This window comes from Furipterus horrens, unplaced genomic scaffold (genome assembly GCF_987537825.1).
Source record: "Furipterus horrens unplaced genomic scaffold, mFurHor1.1.pri manual_scaffold_17, whole genome shotgun sequence".
Taxonomy (NCBI): Eukaryota; Metazoa; Chordata; class Mammalia; order Chiroptera; family Furipteridae; genus Furipterus; species Furipterus horrens.
The window spans coordinates 111,658,257-111,681,841 of record NW_028327187.1 but is presented as its reverse complement, the minus strand read 5'-3'; positions in this window follow the sequence as shown (position 1 = coordinate 111,681,841).

Below are 23,585 nucleotides of genomic sequence, written 5' to 3'. Positions count from 1 at the left end.
ATCTTGGGCTGTTTAAATAGAAATATATTATTCTGATTATTCTTTGCTTTTGGTAATCAATCTTACTATACTTTGATTTATTCTGTTCAATTCTGGGAAACATACTTCATATTTCAACTTTAACTCCTTCATAGGAGTTATATCATACAGTGCTATAAATCATGACATATGAGCAACAGCCACAATGAATGAGGATTGTTAGCTCAGGGAATAAAATATTTAGGGATAAAAGGATGGCTCTCTTACAGCATTGAAAAAGGCGGGATATAAGACAGAATTCTGGCTAGTTCAAGAGGAAAACAAGGATCAGTGGATGAAAGTTACAGAGTGGTAGATTTCAGATAAAATATAAACAAGTACTAATAATTAAGAATCTAGTATAGAAGTAGGTGAACTCCCAGTTGTTGGAAGTGTCAAAACAAATGAACATGGCAGAGTGGACTTCTTTGCTACATGAAGGTATTGGCACTCAAAACCTTAAGGCTTCTTTCAATTCAGGGATCCTGAAAAGCCCACTTTAAGTCAGCCTGTGTGTGTGCGTGTGTGTGTCTGTGTGTGTGTGTGTGTGTGTGTATGTGTTGTGTGTGTTGGTGTTGTTGCTCTCCACCCTAAACAGAAGTAAAATGTTTTCTGAGTTATATGTCAGAAATCTAGAATAGTTGGGCACAAGTGGGATAGGGGGCCAGATAGAATTTCCTTTGGCTCTCCTCCATAATGGCTAAACACAAGCACTCAGCAAAGGAGCACTTTTCCTGAAGCTTCTCTGTATTTCTCATGAAGATGCTTTCTTTATTTTATACCCTCATTTATAGTCATGATTTACCTTTGCATTGAGGTGACACCTCTTAAATAAAAGTATTTCCTTCGACTGCTTTCTTTTTGTTTGTGGATATCTCCTCACTTAAGAGTGAAGAATCATGCATTTTTACTACTAAAAATGCTGAACCTCCATACTGTGATTTCCATCACATCAAGTAAAAATACTTTCCTAATTCTCATTCCATTCTCTCTCCAACAGGACTTCGTTTTGAAAGGTATTTGATATTTGCCACAAAAGCCTGAAAGAGTTTTTTAGAGTCCCAGACAAAGAAGTATGTCCTTCAGCTCAGGCCAACTCAGGCTTTAAATCTTCTCTTTTCTGCATACCTTAACCAGCTTACTTAATCTTTCAGAACCTCAATATCCTCATCTATTGAATGAAGTTAGTAATATGTATATTTCAGAAAGTTCTCTGGAAGATGAAATAAAAGTGTGCCAAGGACCATAATGCTTACTACATAGTAGGTATACAATGGAATGTGAATATTATTAACTCCTCACATGGAAACTTTCGACAATTCTTAGCTCTCCTTAAAGTATGTGCGTGTTCCATGTGGTTGAGTTGACCCCAACTCCTGGCGACTCTATAAATGAGTGCTGTCCAGAATGTCCTGTCCTCGCCAGCCTGCCCAGCTCCTGTAGACTCCTGCCTATGGTTTCTTTTACGAAATCAAACCATCTCATATTTGGTCCTCTTTTCCTCTGCCTTCCATTTTCCCCCAGCATTATTGTGTTTTCCAAAGAACCCTTCTTTCTTATGATGTGCCCAAAGGAAGACAACTTCAGGTCTGTCACCTTTGCCCCCAAGAGTGTTTCAGGTTTAATTTGCTGGAGGACCCACTTATTTGTCTTTCTGGCAGTCCAGAGTATCCATAGAGTTCTCCTCCAACAACATATTTCAAATAAATCAATGTTTTTCTTATCAGCCTTCTTCACTATCCAACTTTTATTCTGTACATAGTAATTGGGAATATGAGGGTGTGGGGGATCAGACTTGGTCTCTAATGACACATCTTTGCTCTTGATCTTTCCAAATTCCTTCTTTGCTGCCCTTCTGAGTCTCAGCCTTCTCTTGATTTCTTGGCTGCAGTCTACATTTGAATTCATGACTGAACCGAGATAAGCAAAATCTCTAGCAATTTTGATATCTTCATTTTCAAAGTAGTATATTTCTTCTGTATAGTTCTTTAATTATGATTTTTGTCTTTTTGACAAATGCTGTCCTGCTCTGGCACTTTCTTCTTTCACTTTCATCGGAAGTTGTTTCAGCCCTGGCTGGTGTGGCTCAGTGGATTGAGCACTGGCCTGTGAACCAAAGGGTCACTGGTTTGTTTCCCAGTCAGGGCACATGCCTGGGTTGCGGGCCAGGTCCCCAGTTGGGGACATGTGAGAGGCAACCACACATTGATGTTTCTCTCCATCCCTTTCTCCCTCCCTTCCTCTCTTTCTAAAAATAAATAAAATCATAAAAAAAGAAGTTGTTTTAAATCATTGCCACTTTCTGCAGTAAGATGATGTCCTCTGTATACCTTAAGTTATTATTGATATTTCTACCACCAATTTTTACTCTCTTTCCTCTGAGCCTAACCCAGCTTTTCATATATGTTCTGAGTACAGATTAAACAAATAGGGAGATAAAATGCACACTTTTCTAACACTTTTGCTTGTAAGAAAACGTTCTGCATCTCCATATTCTGCCTGGGCAGTGGCTTGCTCTCCACAGTACAAGTTATGCATCAGGGCAATCAAGCGGTGAGGAACAATCATTTATTTCAGAGAAACCTGTGCCTTTTCGTGATTCATGCACTCAAAGGTTTTAGTGTAGTCTATAAAACAGACTACAATTTAATTTCTTAACACTATAATATTTCCATTTAAAATACTTAGTGCCAGTTGTCCATTTCTTTCCCTAATCTAATCAGTCAACTACAGTTAAAATGTCCCAACTTCATAATTATTTATGGGTTTGTTAACAATGAAACGGCATGATAGTAACCAAGTTCAAGGCATGTGTTTATCACTAACCTAGACTTTTCTACTACCTGGTCGGTGCCTACGTCTGAAGCTAAAGTTTTCCCAAAATGCCTGAAGAAAATCAGGTACAGGATTCCTGCCTCTGTAGCCTGCCCCAACCATGCCCAGTGCCCTGATCGTTTCCTTCCTGTACTTGGCAGAAATTGGCCTCCTCTATTTGATTTGAAGTCATGAATCTGAATCACAGTAAGTGGTACACTCTGCTTAATGAATCAGTAGGACAGAGAAAAGAACAGATTCGAATACATGCTGGGTTGGTTGGTTGACCAGCCTTTCCCTGAACAAGCGTTGTGCTCCAACCTATGCTAAAACAGGGAGGCTTTTGTATAGTAACAATTCCCTCGCCAGTAGTTCTGTCTGTGAACCTAAGATGCATAGTCTACATTCTTGATTGATTTTAATCTGACTTGGCAGCTTTCTTAAGTATTGTGGCCATCTACAAGCAGAAATAATGAGGGCTTTGTATAAGCAGTGTAGTTGCTGGACTCTCTGCCTCATTTCCCGTTTCTCTCTTCTTGACCTCATGCCCCATCACTGTCAATGTCAAACTGCATGGTGGTCCTTCAGGGTCAGGCTCTTGGCCCTTGCTCAGGAGGTGATAAGCCCAAGAAGTAAGGGGAAAGGGAGTAAAGGACAGATAAATGATAAACAAATAATCAGATGATGGTGCTATCCTCTCCTCTGCATCTGGGGCTCCAGCCTCAGGATATTAAAGTCCCTTGAATGAGCTATGTTCTCTCCCACCTCAGTGACTTTGAACACCCTTGGAAACCTTCCTGAGCTTTCAGAAAATAACCTTTTCACCCCTTTAGTGAGGGCTCTCCTATGACTTATTGTCTGTTCACTCCTAGTAGTTCAGAAGCTGCTTACAAGCAGGGACCATGTCTTTTTATTTTCTGTAGCTCAGAGACTTTACAAATGCCTTTCATGTAAAGATTACTCAATAACTCTTGGTTGACTGGCTGAGTGGGTCAGAAGAGCTGAAAGCCAATCTTGATTTATTATATAAATAATACTGAACCCCTGTGATATCCCAGGGGAACCATACAATCACATAACACATAAACACATGACTCTGTCAGATAGTGAGATGTGCCAAGAGGTGAGGAGAAGGGAGTGACAGTGGAGGGCATGAAATGAGTAGGTAAATAGGTCAGGAGGTGTTAAATAGCAAGAGAGAGAAATTGCAGGGAGGGGCCACAGGAGTTGCTATTTCAATCAGAGTGGTCAGGGAAAGCCTCCTTGAAAAGTGTTATTTGAGCACAGATCAGAAGAGAGGAAATGAATCAGAAGAACCTGAGGAATCAGCCTTCTGGGCAGAGAGAGAACAGAGTGCCAAATCTCAGAACTTGATGGGAGTAAGTGTGGCATATTTGATGTAAGGAATTGCAAGGAAACTAGCATGGCTGAAGTAAAGTGAATGAAGAGGAAAGTGTGAGAGGTGAGATTTTTTAAAAGAAAGAAAAAGAAAAAACAGATAAAAGATGCAGCATTGATTGGCTCTAATTGCTAGGGTTTGGACCCATGTGAATATGATAAACCATCAGAGAAAACTTACAACTGAGCCCCCGAATTCCTGTGGTTGAAAAGTAGGAGGAAAACCAGAGGAATGGAAGGTGATGAAGGAGGAGGGCTCCTAAGTCTGAAAAAGGAGACAAGACTAAAAGTAACGGTCTAATATACTTCATGTTCTTCCCAGCTAACCAATGACCACAATATTCAAAGAATAAAATGTAAACACCCATGCAGGAAATTATTGAACTGTAGGAGCTAGGATGGTGGGACCACAAGAACATCACATCAGTCATCAGATTTCCTTTTACTTACATCTTCACTAATGGCGTTAGGCTGGTTGATCAAAATAATGTGGTACAAGTAGTACACAGACATTTCTGCAAGGCCTTTGACAAGATCTTGGTAGCCTTGTGGGAAAAATGAATAGATCTGATCTGATCTGAATGGTCACCCTGGTAGATAGATTGCTTTGTTCTTTTTTTATTACTGTTTTTTTTTTTTTTTGTAGTGAAGTACAGAATATAAAATTTAGCATTTTAACAATTTAAAAGTGTATTATACAACTCAGTGGTATGAAGTATATTCCCAGTGTTGCACAACCATCACCACTAACTAGTTTTTTTAAATATTTTATTGATTATGCTATTACAGTTGTCCCAATTTTTCCCCCTTTGTCCCCCTCCGCCCAGCACCCCCACTCGCTCTGGCAATCCCCACACCATTGTTCATGTCCATGGGTCACGCGTGTAAGCTCTTTGGCTACTCCATTTCCTATACTGTACTTTACATTCCCATGGCTATTCTGTGGCTACCTATTCTTACTTCTTAATCCCCTCACCTCTTCACCATTCCCCCTTCCCCCTCCCATCTGGCAACCATCAAAATGTTCTCTGTATCCATGATTCTGTCTCGGTTCTTCTTCTTTGCTTAGTTTGGTTTTTAGATTCAATTGTTAATAGATATGTATTTTTTGCCATTTTATTGTTCATAGTTTTGATCTTCTTTTTCTTAACATTTCATATAATAACGGTTTGGTGATGATGAACTTCTTTAGTTTTTTCTTGTCTGGGAAGCTCTTTACCTGCCTTCCATTCTAAATGATACCTTTGCTAGGTCCCTGCTTTTCATGACTTTGAATATTTCTTGCCAATCTTTTCTAGCCTGCAAAGTTACTTTTGAGAAATCAGCTGACAGTCTTATGGGAACTCCCCTGTAGATAACTAATAGCTTTTCTCTTACTGCTTTTAAGATTTTCTCTTTAATGTTAACCTTTGGCATTTTAATTATGATGTGTCTTGGAGCGGGCTTGTTTGCATCCATCTTGTTTGGGATTCTCTGTGCTTCCTGGACTTGCATGACTATTTCCTTCACCAAATTAGGGAAGTTTTTTTCATTATTTTTCAAATAGATTTCCAATTTCTTGCTCTTTCTCCTCTTCTGGTGCCCCTTGATGCAAATGTTGGATCAGTTGAAGTTATCCCAGAGACTGCTTGCACTATCCTTGTCCCCCCCCACCTTTGGATTCTTTTTTTTTTTTTCTTGTTCTTATTGGTTGCTTTATGCTTCCTTATGTTTCAAATCATTAATTTGCTTCTTGGCTTCATCCACTCTACTGTTTTTCTCCCTGTAAATTGTTCTTTATTTCAATTAGTATATCCTTCATTTCTGACTAGATTTTGTTTTTATGCTGATGAAGTCCTCACTAAGTTCCTTGAGCACCCTTATAACCAGCAGTGTTTTGAACTCTGCATCTGATAGATTGCTTATCTCCATTTAGTTTAGTTTTTTTTTTCTTGAGTTTTGATCTGTACTTTTATTTGGGCCATGTTTCTTTGTCTCTTCATTTTGGCAGCCTCCCTGTGTTTGTTTCTGTTCATTAGGTAGAGCTTCTATGACTCCCTGTCTTGGTAGCATGGCCTAATGTAGCAGGTGTCCTCTAGGGTCCAGTGGCACAGCTTCCCCTATTACCTAAACTGGGTACTTGAGGTGCACCCTTCATGTGGGCTGAGTACACCCTCCTCTTGTAGTTGAGCCTTGAGTACTGTTGGCAGGTCAATGGGAGGGATTTACCCAGGTGAAATCAGTTGCAAGGACTGGCTGTGACCAGTGACCACCAACCTCTACCCTCTGTGGAGGATCAGCTGTGCAAGGACATGGTGGTGGTGCTCTGACATGATCTGTAGCTACCCACTGGGTATAGAGGCTCTAGGGTTTCCTGGGTGGTGCAGGCCAAGGTCAGCCCCTACCTGTGTTCTGCCTGGGGCCACCCTGTCTGAGCTATAAAACAATTTGAAGTGACTGCTATTTGTGCTGAGCTTGGAGATTCCCAGGCGAAGCCAAGCTGTGAACCTAGACTGGCTGTTGCTAGTGCCAGGCCTGGGGCAACTTAGCAAGAGTTATGGGGGCTGGGGACTCACTGAGGCCAGCTGTTGCTTGTTTGAAAGGATTTAGAAAATTGTGAAGCGTGAGCCAAGACCAACCATTTATATGGAAAAGCCACTGTTAAAGCTTGGGTGGGCCTGTAAGCTGGCTGGGACAGAGTCTTGGGGGATCTCCTGGGTGGAGCAAACGGTGTTAGCCAGGTTGATGGAGTCTCAGATATGGCACCCACTTGCCAGTTCTGTGGCTGGGTTCAGGAAGGGTCACAAAAAGGAACAGTGACCTCTGCCCACCTTTCTGTCTGGGAGAAAACTGTCCCGCAGCTCCTGCCTTGACGTCAGACACTTCAATTCTTCCTTGTGTGCCACTGGTGCCTTTGAAGCTGCTACCCCGGTGCTGGAGCTCAGAGGGAGTGGATCTGAGTAAGTCCGTGTGTGGGTTCTTTAAGAGGAACTGCTTGGGACTCCAGAATTTTCTTCCACTGACTCAATCCTCACTGGTTTTTGCAGCCAGAAGTTGTGGGGGCTCATCTTCCTGGCACTGGAACCCTGGGGTGGGGGCCTGGTGTGGGGCTGGGACTCCTCGTTCCCAAGGTATTCCTCCCAAATTTTATCCAGCACACGTGATGTGGGACCAGTGCGACCAGCGCGTTTCATGTCTGCATCTCTCCTACCGGTCAGGATGGATGTGTTTCTTTAATTCCATAGTTGTCAGACTTCCATTCAACTCGATTTCTGATGGTTCTGCGTGATGGTTGTTCTATAAGTTAGTTGTAATTTTGGTGTGGTTCTGTGAGGAGGCGAACCTGAAATTATATCCCAAGAGGTGATCAGGAGTCATTTGGCAGCTTCCCCAGGCCTTGCAGGGACTGCTTGACTTGGCCTGGAATGATGACCATATACAGCAGGAGACATTAGCTTCTGCACACGCTCCTCCCTCGGCTATGTGGTTTTCCAATGTAACCTTACTCTGGCTTTTCTACTCTCCTCTTCAACTTTTAAGGACCCTTGTGATTACATCAGACTCACCAAATAATCCAGGACAAGCTCTCTATTTTAAAGTCAGCTGATTAGCAACCTTAATTCCCCTTTTCCATGTAATATAACTTATTCACAGGTTCCGGGAATTAGGACATGGGCATCTTCAGTGGCCCATTTTTCTGCCTACCATACCTTATACCTTCCTTGTTCTCTCCAGGGCTTGAAAGAATCCCCAAACTGCTAAGAAGGAACCAGAGATGGAATTATGGCAGCTTTATCATCCCACTGTTTCCTTTCATTGCAGATAACCTGATCCAGGGCTTCTGCAGTCTTTGAGTATAAGCCTTATGACCACCTAGTCACTGGCTATTCCAGCTCAGCCAGATGACTTGCCAATAACCCCAGGGAAGATGTATCCCCTCCCCTCTCATGAACCCTTCTGTCTTTCCAAGACCACAGCAGTAGGTCAAGTGGTGTTTACCTCACATTAAGTGCCAGCAATTTAATCCCAGGGCAGGGGCAAATATTACGCACAGCACATAATGAAGGGACAAGGCAGGTTTATTGAGGGATCTTAGAGGAGAACCAATGACATGTACAACAGACAATGGCATACATATATTGTATATGCCACCGCCCAACGCTTCTCTTTCCATAGAGAAGTATTTGGGGGCAGGGCACACTTGAAAGCACCAAGTGTTTGTTCCAGTAGAAAGACTCTGTTCCTCTGTACTTATAGAGAAGTTGAGAGGGGCAGGAGGCACCCAGTTAAGAGTGCATCATCAGGAATTAGGACTTGGATTAATGGTCAGTGGAATGACCTTGCTGAGGTGCGGATCGTCCTAAACTGGAACTTGCACACAGCAGTCACCCTTCTTGGCTGAACATTTTGAAGTCCTTCCTATGGGCTTGTTTCTAGGCTCCCTGAGGGGGGGCACAGCCCATTCAGCAGACTGTCTGTCTCTCTTGAGATGGCAAACTGATTAAATTTTCAGATGACACCCAAATGATAAGTATGTATACAAAATTCAGAACCAGGATTTGGAAATATTGAGGCAAGCCTGTAAGATGAGTAAACCTAACAGATGACGTTTATTCGTGATTTTCTTCTTCTTTTTCTTTTCTTTTCTTTTCTTTCTTTGCAAGTATGTCTAAATATTCTAACATCAGTGGGTGAGATGGGTCACCCATGGAAAAAACTCAGAGATTTTCTAGTTAACATATATATAAATCTGAGATTAATTTTAAGGACTTGGTTTTTCATTCAAATACTAACAAAAGCTAGAAAGAATAAATGCCTGCTAAAGAAAAATCAGCATGAAAATAGCTACTAGAGCTCTTAACAGAACCCAAAGGCTACCCAAGTAGCCTACCAAGGAGTGCACTAAAAGTGCCTGAATTTATTTCCAACATCCTATAATAGATGAATGTTAAAATTTCAATAATATGTCTCCTAAATCAGCACAGTCAAAAACCACTGGTTACCAAACTTTTTGCTTGATGTACTAGTATATCTCCTTCACTCTTAAGAGCAGTTTTCATTAAGAACGTTCCACTCTAGTTACCATACATAATGGAATTAATGAATGGAGTTTGTATATGTGGGTGGGAGTGGAGATAGAAGAAGTACTATTTAGATACCAAAGCAGAAACTCTATTATTCTAGAGTCAACTTCCCCACCATAAAATTATTAAAACCTCAAAGTCGTTATATACTATTTTTGTCTGCAATATCATGAGAGCACCAAAGAACAAGCTAATTATGTTCTAAAATTTTTATGAAAAAGTAAATCATAGAATTTCATTCAATTTTTAACTATGTATAATATTTATGAATTCACAAATTACAAATGAAAATAAGAAAAAGGTCATAAAAGTGATCTGTTTCCAACTGGGAAACATACATTAGAATACTCAAATCTGCTCTTGCGAAGTCTTGTTCACCAGATTTTCTCTTGGGGGCCTGGGCAATTAGCATAATAATTACAGATTTTCAGATCAAGCATGCCTCCTAAGGTTTGAATTTTCACAACTGACTTAATTTTCACAGTTTTAGCTGATATCAAAGAATTTAACTCTTAGTCAGCCCCACAAAAAAATCTGTATGAAATGACGTAGGAATGAATATTTGTAGCCACCCCCCACCCCGTCCAGTTTCAGTCACCACCATTTACAATATTCACATAACTTAAACTTGAACCTTTTGTCTTTCATTGTTCCTTGAACATGCAATCAGCGGTAAGAGAAGGGCAACTGATAAACAAAACATGCAAGAATATTATAATTTCCAAGTGTTGAAACAAAACATCTGAATGTTACAGCTAGTATGATTTCAAAGTAGTGTTTAGTGTTTAAAAACACAAACAAGTATTCTGTGTTATGTGGCAGTGTTTTAACTTAAGTTAACTGATTACTTAAAACTTCAGAAACACAAATTCATTTATCAAAACTATGACTACCCTAGCAAAGAGAAAAACAGGAATTGTTCTAAAACAGGGTAAAATTTAAGTGCTATATCTAAATAAGATGACATCTTCATGAGCAACACATAAAATACAAGTCAGTATGGAGCCACTGGATGAGTATAAAACAACCAAGCTGAGTCTCAAACAGTTCTAAGGAAGGAAACATCAAAATTGCTCAATCCACTGAGCCACACCAGCCAGGACTAATCACCTCTTTTAGACTAAAAAAATCTGCCTCAAAGAGGATGTAAATGCATTTTGAATTGTCAAAAAAAACTGTCTTTCATCCACAATCCATAAATCAATGATAAAGATTACAAGTCCCAAAGAGAAATGTTGAAGAGCATTACATCTTCTTGCTTCCCCAAGATAATGTCATATTAATTTAGTACAGAAAAACAGGTGAATATATACTCTAAGTATTTTACCCCCTTTCAACCTATCCATAAGTGTACAGTAATAATTAGTAGGATGATCTGGAACCCTACTACTGTTTTAATTAATATGTGAACATCTATATATTATTATTATTAAATTTATTTTTTAATTGTTGTTCTATTACAGTTGTCCCATTTTACCCCCTTTGTTCTCCCATGCCCTGCCCACCTCCCCACTTTCCCACAGTCAATCCCCGTTTAGTTGTCCGTGTCCATGGGTCATTTATACTAGTTCCTTGACTATACCCTTCCCCTTCTTTCCCCCCCTTTTCCCCAGTCCCCCTATACATTATTATTATTATGAGGAATAAAAATGTTAGACTACAGACCAAGCCCAACTGGTTCATTTCTTTCCCTATGTAGAATGTTCAGTAGGGATTGATGGCTAAAACAGGAATTGTTAATGTATTTTAGAAACTATGACTATACTGACGAGGTCAAATATGCAAAACCAGCTTCTCTTTGGGGGTTCTACTGATTCCTGGCATCTTTTCCACTCACTGGCTTCCTTTCCTTCAAACTTTTTTAAGTGTCCCCAAATTCCTACCTCTTTAGTTTGCATGCCCTTCTGTTCAGTGAGCCTAGACAAATGCTTCCATATCTTGCCTCCTCCCTTCCTTAGTCCTGTACTTTTTCCTGTTTAAATTTTTTTCCTGAGAAGCAGTTTGCCCCTTTACACTATCACCCTCTATGAAGAAACACCCATTCGCACCCCATTTTGTCATGACCAGTTAGATTAAATTCTGACCCCCAAATATGGATTAAAGTGTTTTAATTAAATTCAGGGGCCAATGGATTAAGAGGGAAAAAAATAACTTGTAGTTCAAGGTTTCATTTGTGGATACTATAGCTTAGATATTTCAAGAAAGAATCTAGAGTTTTTGAAAAGTAAATATAAAACTAAAAGAAACAATTACATGGTTAATGTAGGTACCCTTGTATATAAACTTAAAACTTCTAATCTTATTTTTAGGAAATGTCTTAAATTCCTTCAGATAAAAATAATAGAAATACAACCAGCAATAAAAAGTTCTAAATGAAGAGAAAAGACTGCAGTTCTACTAAAGAGTAGCTCTACTTTCTGTGAAGAAAAGTGTAAGGTGGATAGCCCTGACTCAGCACAGATGGGACAATAATAGCTTAAATTGAATTCTTCTACTGCAGGATTATCTATTTCATTAGGGATTTAGACTCAGAGAGAGAGCTGGGCATTTTTGCTCATTATTATTCTCAAAATAATAATATCCTTTCCTTGAGTCAATTTCATTTAAAGTTTTCTATAGCTAAGAATGCTATAAGCTATAATACCGAAGAGGATCTCTTGTATGTTACAAAGAAATGGCAAAGGTATATTACTTCTTATGATGCAATAGCAATGATCTCCCCTTTTCTGTCTCATTTTTATTTAAATTATAAGAAGACAGAAAAAAGTTGAATTTCTCTGTTATCCCTAGTTTCTGTCCATGTAAAATTGTTTTTAGCTCAGTGAAAAATGTTTCCAAAACACATATTTTTTTGATTTTTTAATTTTTAAATTACAGTTGACCTATTATATTAGTTTTAGGTGTACCACCCTGTGAGTAGACATTTATCTAACTTAGGAAGTGATCACCCTGATAAATCTAGTACCAATCTAACCATATATAGTTGTTACAATATTATTGACTGTATTCTCTATGCTGTATTTTTCATCCCTGTGACTATTTTTTAACTATCAATCTGTACTTCTAAATTCCTTCACCTCTCCCACCTGGCAACCATTAAAATACTCTGCGTCTATGAGCCTGTATTTGTTCTACTTGTTTATTTTGTTTTCTAGATCCAACATATAAGTGAAATCATCTGGCATTTGTCTTTCTCTGACTTATTTCACTCAGCATGACACCCTCTAGATCCGTCCATGTTGTTGCATGTGGCAATATTTCATTCTTTTTGATTTAGTGTTTTAGGTTTCTTTGGATGAATACCCAGCAGTGGAATTGCTGTCTTACTTTGTGTCTTGTTATAACCTTTGTTTTTTTAGACTATTTTATCTGGTATAAGTCTTACTACCCCAGCTTTTAGTTTTTGTTTGTTTCCATTTTCATGAAATATCTTTTCCCATCCCTTTACTTTCAGTCTGTGTATGATTTTCAATTTGAAGTGAGTCTCTTGTAGACAGCATACGTAAGGGTCTTTTTTTTGTTATCCTTTCAGCCTTCACATGTCTTTAGATTGGAGCATTTAATCCATTTGCATTTAAAGTAATTGTTAATGTATATTTATTTATTGCAATTTCATTACCCATATTTTTGATCTTTATTTTCTTCTTCAAAAAGACCCTTTAACATTACTTGTAATACTGGTTTGGTGGTAATAAACTCTGTTATCCTTTTCTTCTCTGGGAAGCTCTTATCTTCTATGCTAAATGATAGCTTTGCTGGATTATCTTGGTCATAGGTCCTTGCTTTCCATCACTTTGAACATTTCATGCTAGTCCCTCCTGGCCTGCAAAGTTTCTGTTGATAAATTAATTGACAGCGTTATGGGAGCTCCTTTGTAGGTAACTAGCTACTTTTCTCTTGCTGCTTTTAACATTCTCTCTTTGTCTTTAACTTTGGCATTTTAATTATGATGTGTCTTGGTGTGGGCCTCTTTAGGTTCATATTGTTTGGGACTCTCTGACCTTCCTGTCCTTGTAGGTCTATTTCCTTTACCAGGTTAAAAATGTTTTTTGTCATTGTTTTTTCAAATAGGTTTTTAATCTCATACTCTCTTCTCTTCTCCTTCAAGCACCCCCATGGTGTGAGTGTCAGTATACTTGAAGTTGTCCCAGAGGCTTCTTAAACTGTTCTCATTAAAAAATTTTTTTTTCTTTCTGCTGTTTTGATTGGGTGTTTTCTGCTTCCTTATATTCTAAATTACTGGTTTGATTCTCTGCTTTATCTGCTCTACTGTTGATTCCCTGTAATGTATTCTTCATTCAGTAAGTGTATTCTTCATGTCTCACTGGTTCCTTGTTATGATTTCCATGTCTTTTTTTACGATGTTGAAGTTCTCACTAAGTTCATTGAGCACCCTTATAACCATTGTTTTGAACTTTGTATCTGGTAGTTTGCTTGCCTCCATTTCATTTAGTCTTTTATTGGAGATGTCTCCTGTTCTTTTATTTGGGACCTATTTCTTTGTCTCCTCATTTTGGCTGCCTCCCTGTGTTTGTTTCTCTGTGTTAGGTAGAGCTGTCATGTCTCCCAGTCTTGGTAGAGTGATCTTATGTACTAGCTGTTTGTGTACCCCAGTGGCACAGCCTCTTGAGTTACCTGAGCTGAGCACTCCAAGTCCCCCCTGCCCTGTGTAGGCTCTGTGCATTGCTCTGTGTGGGTGGTCTCAGAAAAGGAACAATGGACTCTGTCAGCACTTCTGTCTGGGAGAAAGCTTCCCCCTAGCTCTCGCCCTGATGTCAGACAATTTAGATCCTCCTCATATGTCCAACGTACCTTTCGAGCTGCTGCTCCCACGCTAGAGCTCAAAGGGAGTGAGTTCAAATAAGTCCATGTGCAGGCCCTTAAAGAAGAATGCCTGAGACTCCAGAAACGCTCCATCTCAGTCATAATCCCCGATGGTTTTTACTGCCAGAAGTTATGGGGACATCTCTTTCCAGCACTGGAACCCTGGGCTTGGGGGCCTAGTGTGGGACTAGGACTCCTGGCTCCTCAGGGGGACTTCTTCATCCAAGATATCCCTCCCAATTCTTATCTGCCACATGTGAGTGTGGGACTAGCCCTCTCCATGTCTCCACCCCTCCTACCAATCTCCATGTGACTTCTTTATATCGCTAGTTGCAGGACTTTCATTCAGCTAGATTTTAGGTGGTTCTGAATGATAGTTGTTCTGTAGCTTAGTTGTAATTTTGATGTGGTTGTGGGAGGCTCCAAGTACCATACTTTCTTATGCCACCATCTTGACCAGAACCTCGAACCACACACATTTTTTAACATATAATTTTTACATAATAAAGCAAAGTAAAACAAAACAAAACAAAACACTGACATTGTTTGAGCATCCTGTGTATAAAACAATGGAATTATTTCTAATATTTGCTTGAATAGGCCATTTTTCTTGTGAGGAACTCAATTTTAGAGTCAAATAGAGTCAGCAGAGTGCATGCATAAAGGAGAAAATTAATCCATGCCTGTTTTTATTATGATAATGGGATACTTTTCTCTCAAGAAACTAAAGCCCATGACATCCATCCCCAACCGTCTTATGATGGTGTTCCAAAGTGTTCTCCTTTAGTGATCAAAGTGAGAATGTTTGTGTAATCTCTTTGTAAGCTATGAAGGAGTATTTATATGTAAATTAGTTTCATTGTTGACTTAATACTTATTTATATCCGAGGCTAAAATGAGACACCTGGAGGTTATTGTTCTAGTTTTGCTTCCCCTGAAGCAGACCCTGAGACTGGGATTTGGGTGCAAAGAGTAAACTGCAGAGGTGATCCCAGTAAACATAAGTGAGGGAGGAGACTTTTAAACAGGAGAAAAAAGAAGTCCCCCACAAAGGGTGAGTTATTAGTAATTATAACCATGCACAAATGAAGCTCAGGGGAACCAAGTAGCCTCTGAATCACCCCACTGAGGAGGGGAAGCTGAGGTATTTAGCCACTGGCTTCTGTGCTTCCTTGGGTAAGGGCTGCCCTCAGGGATAATAAATCCTCAGCACTACTTAGGGACCTTGAGCACGGGCTGAGCCAACTCCAAAAGTGCTCAGGAAAGCGTTCTGGCAGAGATGCAGAGACACAGGTGGCTGCTGGAGGTGAGGAGCTCTCAGTATGTACGAGATTGTCTTCCCTCGTAGCTGCAGGTGAGCCCAGAGTGGGCCAGGGGCATATGGAACAGGGAATTTATGGTGTATGCTGAGAAGTCAACCATCCTATATACAGGCTCAGAAGCAAAGTCAAGAGCAGGTTTCAGGGATCTTACTGGTGCTATTTATCTAGGTCCCAGGGCTATCATAAACACTTTGCATGAGTAAAGCATCCTAGCTCAAATTACCCTGTTTCCTTTAATACTGTGTATTGGTACTACTACTAGTTATTTTTAGATGTCGAGATTGAAGTGCTGTTTGGAATCTACTGTGTTTCATGAAATTTATTGATATAGTTTGGGAGGCAACATATTCTAGTACAATTTGGTCCAATCTTGGGTTTTCATTAGAATCATCCAAGGAGCTTTGAAGGAAAATACTGATGCCTGGGCCTCACCCACTTAAAGTGAAGATCTCCAGCAGTGGGGCCACCTCTTCTCTTGGGGGTCTTTTTACTTTGTTAACCCCTTTCAATCATAATGCAGAACCTGGCTACCTGCTTGCCTACTCAGCAGATATAAGAAACAGGCAAAAACAACCCTTGAACTTTCCTCATTTATCATGAGACTGGTGGTATTATGTCCTGGCTGGTTTGGCTCAGTGGATTGAGCGTCGGCCTGCGAGCTAAGTGTCGCTGGTTCGATCTTCCAGTCAGGGCACATCAGAGAAGGAAAACTCTGACTCCAAAAAACCTCCGCTGCCTTGCGGCATACCTCTTCAGGGAAAGGCTAAGGGAGTAAACCCCGACAGAAAATCCGGAGCCGGAGTCCCTAAGGCGGTTTGACGTTGTAGTCAACATCGGCAACTCCTGCGGCGCACCTGAAGCCAAGCTGTATTGACTCCGTCTTTCCCTTGGATCCTTCAGCTGCGAAGAGAGGGGGGGTCTGCTGCATGGGCAACAGCAGACCCTCCATATCACCCTGCCCAGGCTCTGTAGCTTCAGCTTCACTGGAGAGGACACTCCAGCGTCATCGCAAGATGTCGATTCAACACGGGAGGAGACAGATACCGTGTCACTCCCGAGTCGGACTGCACAGCCATTCTCGGCGGTGCAGATAGACTCTTAAGAAGCTACACCATCGTCTCTCGAGACGGACGGCTGCCGACGACTTTTCAAAGAACAGAAGGCTGAAAAGAAGCTTAGAAACTGGTGAACTAAGAAAAGCAGACGGACACCTCTTCAGCAAACCAGACCCACAACTGAAGATAGTGGGAGAAGGACAAGGTTTTTACTGAATGCAGAGCTTCTCCAAGCGTGGGCCCCTCACCAGCATCCTCATCTCCTGGGAGCTTGTTAGAAATTCAGATTCCTTGGTCCTCCCCCAAACCCCCAAGTCGGAATCTCTGGGGATCTTTAAAGTTGGGGAAGCATTAATATAGTGTGTTGTTGCATTGAATAAACAAGAACTTGTTCCCTGACAGTGTGCAGGGTGCTGTCAACGCTGCTTTCCAAACTGCAGGTCCAACAAAACATAAAAGCAGCAGTAACATATTTTTCTAAAATGTTATTTGGACAAAGAACCCTTAATTCTGTACTTTGCAGATAACAATACCAACATAGCAGTGCTTATTAACAACCAGTGGTTACTTGCAGTGAACATACTTTATTTGCTGGAAGCTGCTAAAGCAATTAACCGGACTGACGTGCCTTGAAGCTGCAAGTATTTTCTCCGTGACCTGCCTGAAAGGTACCTCTATCGTTTTCCTCCAGTGAAGATGCTGAAATTGGTGTGAATGCAGTGAAAGCTGAGATACAGGTGGAAATTCAGGGATAGTTTTGTCATCTTGAAAGCCAATTACCTGCTCCAATGCCACATTTTCAGATCCAAGGTTTGAGGACAGATTTATCTCCTGTGATCATATGAAGCACTGTAAGTGCCGCACACCTAGAAATAAAAAGGCAAAGCAAGAAAAACGATCTTAACGCTGCTTCTGAAAATATTCCGAAATGATCTTCTCTACGCTGCGCGCAAAGCTGGGTTGGTGAGCCTGCTTCAGTGAAATTGCACTGTCACCATCCCCCTAACTTTTAACTCCAGGAGGGAAATTGTGCTCGTGGTCAGCTACTATTAGGCAGGGAGTGTAATAAGTCCGTGGCAACATCGCCAGGAGCAGAATTCCATGCTGGCAGTGCTGGTCAAAAACACTGAGCGCCGGCTCTGATGACTTCACTTGAAAGTGAATGTCCATTTGGTGCACAATTGCAAAATGTTCGGTGCCATGGTTGAAAGGGCAGTCCAGCCGCTGTCTCAGCTCAGGATGTTGCTGAAGCTACAGCAAAATGTCACTCTAAAAAGTGAGCACTCTGAACATAAGGATGCACATATTCTTTCGAATGAGTGTTTCAGGTTTCTTTGGATATATTCCCAGAAGTGGGATCACTGGGTCATAAGACAGTTCCATTTTTAATATTTTGAGGGAACTCCATACTGTTTTCCATAGTGGCTGCACCAGTCTGCATTCCCACCAACAGTGCAGTAGGGTTCCCGTTTCTCCACATCCTCGCCAGCACTTGTTGTTTGTAGATTTGTTGATGATGGCCATTCTGACTGGTGTAAAGTGGTATCTCATTGTGGTTTTTATTTGCATCTCTCTGATGGCTGGTGATGTTGAGCATCCTTCAATATGCCTATTGGTCATCTATATGTCCTCTTTGGAGAGGTGTCTATGCACGTCTTTTGTCCATATTTTAATTGGATTGTTTGTTTCCTTGGTGTTGAGTTGTATGAATTTTTTTTAAAATAAATTTTGGATATTAACCCCTTATTAGATGTATCATTCGCAAATATATTCTCCCATTCAGTGAGGTATCTTTTCATTTTGTTGATATTTTTCTTTGCTGTGCAAAAACCTTTTAGTTTGATGTAATCCCATTTGTTTATTTTTTCTTTTGTTTTCCTTGCCTGAGGAGATATATAAGAAAAAATATTAGTAAGAGAAATGTTTGAGATTTTATTACCTATGTTTTCTTCTAGGAGTTTTATGGTTTCAAGTCTTACATTTAAGTCTTTAATCCATTTTGAGTTTATTCTTATATATGGTGTAAGAAGGTGGTCTAGTTTCATTTTTTGTACATAATCTGTCCAAGTTTTCCAATAACATTTACTGAATAAACTGTCTTCACCCTGTTGTGTGTGCTTTTGTTATAATAGATTTGGAATAAGAAACTTCTTTATTGAAAAAAAAAAAGACTAAAGACAACATATACTAAAATGATTTGAATTTTACAGATAATACCCTACTAATATTTTTAGTTTAGCACCATCTGTTTATCTGAAATTAAATTTCTGGCAAATAGTCATGCCAGGAGATGCTGTTTTTATTTTTATGTGCAGCAGAAACACAGAATAATAAAAATCTGCTTGAGTTGAAGAAATATGTTGATAAAATGTTTTTTTTTTTTTAAATATGAGTTGGCTGAGAAAATGACTTTTTAATCTAGTGGCAGCTGCTTTCATTTGGCTGGTGTTCAGTCTAAATAGTTTATGTTGGAGACAGATCATTTGTTTTATATCTCAATACAGTATAACAAACAGCGCCTTTTGAGCTTTGAGGAGGATCCAGATATTGCAAACATCTTATCTCCCTATTAGCCTACCTTTCTAATTATTTCTTGTTTCTTTCACCAACACAAGTGGCATGCAATAGGTCTGTAAATTAAAAGCCCAAGTGGCAAATTGCACGCTACTTTGTTGTCCTCTTATTTTTATTTGGCTTTAAGGAAGTCACATCTTACATATTAAATGGCATTTGTTTACAGGAGGGGGAAATGATGGCTTTTGAAAATATGACTCAGTGGAAATGCTTCTTGTCACACTGGCTTGCAAATAGAATCACTGCGGTCCCTTTGGGTACTCTGAGTGATTCCATTGGGAGCCTGACTCTTCCCAACAGAGTGTTAATTAAAGCCTGCCGCTTCTTGGCACCTCGCTCTGCTTCAGCTACACTTCAATATCCTCCAGCCACCTCTTTAATCAACAATATGTGTTGGATGTCTACTTCTAGTGAGAGTCACTGCAGCTACCACACTGATTGCAAAGACAGTGGGAAGGACAGGAGTTTTATTGCATTGCTTCAAAGTCAGGACACCGAAACCCACATTAGAGCCCTGTTCATATCTGCCGTTGACTTGAAATAATTGAAACTTCCCAAGTAAAGTGTGGATTTCATAGAAGGACGAGATCTGGCTGTTTTGTCTTTGCACACCAGGCCTTTGCACACGGGTGTCATTATGTTTACCTAATAAACCCACTTTTCTTACCGGGCAACATGAAAATATAATTTTATGTGCCAACTTCTCTTAATATTGCAGAAACAATGCATTATTTTGAATGTAGGGACTGGCCTTCAGTGATAAAGTTATTACTCAAAAGGGAAAATACAAGGTCTGTCCAGAAGGTATCCAGCCATGTAATAAGAAAAATAGACATTTCTTGAAGAAGATACAAGATACAAGAAACATTGTACACAGGACAATGACGCCTTTGTTCCCTTCAAATTAGGCACCTTGGGACCTCACACAGGTCTCCCAATTGTCATCACCTGCCCCATTGTATTTTCCTGATTCTCATAGACAGTCTGAAATCTCTTCCCTTTCAAAGGTGATTTTAGTTTTGGGAAAAGCCAGAAGTCTCAGGGAGCCAAATCTGGGCTGTAGGAGGGCTGAGTCACCTGGGTGATTTGACATCTCAGAAAAAAACTGCACCAGACGTGATGCATGAGCTGGTGAGTTGTCGTGATGAAGCTGCCAATCACCAGCTGCCCATAGCTGCGGCCTTCTGAATCATCCGAATAGTTTCCATGGGGAAATGTTCAAACTTCACGCAGAATTTGATGCAGATTCTTTGCTCTACTTGCTCATTGTGAACGCAACAGCCACACAGCACACAACGGCGTCTCTAGCCCCCACTGACTAGCACAGTGAAGTCATCATTGCTCACGTATGCACATTCCAGTCCCCTCTTCTTGGCTGCTAGGTTACACAATGTCGTGCAAACTGTTCTCGTTATATTAACAATGGTTGGACTTTTTCCAGACAGACCTCATACATTTTTAAAGAAAATTGATGTGTTAGCTTGGCTTCCATAATAAAACATCATAGAGTTGGTGGTTTAAATAACAGAAATTTATTTCTCACAGTCTGGAAGCTAAGACGTTCAAGATCCAGGTGTTAGCTAATTCAGATCCTGGTAAACACTGTCTTCCTGGCTTGCAGATGGTAGCCTTCTTGCTGTGTCCCCACAGCAGAAAGAGGAGAGAGAGAGAGAGAGAGGAGAATGAATGAATTTTTTCTTCTTAGAGGGCCATAGTCCCATATGATTAGAACTCTGCCTTTATGACCTCATTTATCCTTAACTTCCTCCTCAAAGACCTTTCTCCAGGAACAGTCATGTTGGGGCTTAGGGCTGCAACATATGAATTTTGGGAGGACATGATTCAGTCACAGCAGTGGGACCAGACTAAAAGAGGTCGTTTAATATTAGCGCTTTCAAATTACCATACAAAGAAACAATTTTTAAAAGTTGGTATTAATGTTATGTTTTAATTTCATATCTCAAAAATAAGTCCATTTTTAGAATTTTATTTGAAGTTTGAAAATCTAGCAAACTGATCTATGGAGGATTAGAAGTCAGGACAGTCATTCTGGTGTAAGAGGAGGATACAGTGACTGAAAGGGGACACGAAGGGGGCTTTTGGGATGCTTCAGTGCTCCATTTCATTTCATTTGGGTGCTCATCCAAAGGACGTGGTCAGTTTGTGAATATTTGCTGACCTGTTCATATACAATTTGTGCACTTTTCCTGTGTGTGTGTTACAGGTCAATCAAAAGTTAAAACACGAAATAAAAATAAATCTGAGTTATGCATGTAATACCACATATCAACTACACAATTGTCCCATTGGGTACCAAAGTTATCAGAGGTTAAAGTCTAATGAGTAGGAACATATGAAGACTAGTGTGTACAAGGTTGAGCATAATATCTTTCCACAGGCAGAAGCAGAACTGCAGACGCAGTGAAAATTTCTGGCTGACGTTGCCTGATGTCGTTTTTCTCCGCCTGGTAGCTCAGCAACTGGAGGCTAAAAAGCCAGGTTTCCAGGGAGAGGAGGAAAGCTTTCTATGGAAGGGACAACGTGGACGCCCGATCAGGGGCGTAGCCTGGGCGTTCTCGAGAGTGATGGCAGTTTTAAATGGGTTGTAAGCAAACACTGCCATGTGGTTCCAGGGAGTTTCACTACCCTGGGAAGAGGCTTTGGATCTGTGCAAGCGCCAAAGCTGCCTTTCCTAGATGATGTGTGGAGCTGAAGAGTCAAGGAATATGTTTATAACCCTGGAAATCAGTGTCCCCAGAAGCTTCACAATGCCTGTGTGCATCGGAGCCCAATAAGACACAAACAGGAGTCTGCAGCAAAGAAACTAAGGGTTTATTTTCAGGAAGTGGCCCACCCACAGAGTCACAGGTGAGCTAATGCTCCAAGACCTGGCTCCCCCACATGGCTTGCGGGGGATTGGTTATGTAGGAGGAAATCTTAATCATGGTGACTCCAGGAGTTAGGGCTGAGATCAGGGTCATGGTCTCTACTGATTGGTGGGTGCTAGGGCAGGTGACTCAGTGCATCAGGCTCTGAGGTCAGCCAGGGCGTAGCTTCCTCTGGTTTCACTGCTTTTCTGGGCCTGGAGCTGAAACACAACTGAGGCCTAGATGTCACCTCCAGTTTGACCGAAACTCTGTCTCTGTGGTCAACAGACCCAAGGCTTTGTTCCTAAGATTATCTGATACTGATCAGACCCTCATTGTCCTGAGGGCTTAATGATTAAAGGAGTGGACGTGCAAGGGAGAAGGAGGCAGGTGAGTCAGGATGTGGCCAGTTTGAATCAAAAGGAAAAAAAAGAAAAGGTCATTAAAGAAATGGAGTTTCTACACAGTTACATACCCAAGGAGGAGCTTGTCTTCCACAAGACAATTGCAGTTACAGAATTTACATCTGTAGCCTGTTAGACCAGCCAGCGGCTGCTTTGTAGAGACCTGCCAGGTTTACAAATAAGTTACTGCTCAGATTCCAGAACACCAGGACCATGCTCCATTGTTCCCAGCTCTCACATTCAGTATTTTTTTTTTAATAATTTATTTATTTAAAAAGAGAGGGAGAGAAACATCACTGTGTGGTTGCCTCTCACTCGCGCCCCCAACTGGGGACCTGATGTGCAACCTAGTCATGTGCCCTGACTGGGAATCAAACCAGCGACACTTGGCTTGCAGGCCGACACTCAATCCACTGAGCCACAGCAGCCAGGGCTCACATTCAGTATTTTATCATTTCACATTGTACTTTAACTTCCTACAGAACATTAACAGCAGGAGCCAGTTGAATGTTTTCAAAGCCTTTTTTTTGTATTTGTGGAGCTGACCGTGCCACGGGGGCTAATGAAAATGTCATTGTCTCCAAAGTGCTGGCTCTTTCACCAGTTACCTCGGTGTTCTTGTCTGCCATGCGTAAAATGAGCACATTTACCTCTACTTACCTTTTACAAGTAGTCGAGATGTAATTTTAAAATAACTGGGTAAAATGCTTGCCGGGGAGAAGAAGTTTTCCTTCAAGGTTCTTCCGGCTGGTCTAATAATCAAAATGACATAAGACAGATTAGAAGGAGAAAAACGAATTAAAGTTTAATGACATGTGTACTTCCTGTATACATGGGAGAGATTCAGGAGAGCTGAGTAACTCACAAAAATAGCAGAAGCCATTACCTTAAATACCACCTTCACCTAAAGAAGATGTTTGGGGTGGGGAGTGAGTCACGGGAAGTGACGAGGAAAAGCTAGTAAACAGGGTAAGTTTGATAGGCAGACTTAAAGCCATGCCTTCTGCTGTGATAGTGAAGGCAGGCCCTAGTGAGGGAGGCACCCTTACAGGTAGAGATTTCCGTTATTTTTCAGAGCTCCTTGCATGCCTGCTGTTTCTTAAAATTAACCAGAGTAGAATAATCACTATTTCCAAAGAGGCATATTGTGTGATGGCAAATTCTGCTCTCCTTCATGTTTTTACAATAAGTTTTGAAGCTCTTTGTCACCAGGTCCCTGTGAAAATGCTCCCTTGTGGAAAGTAAT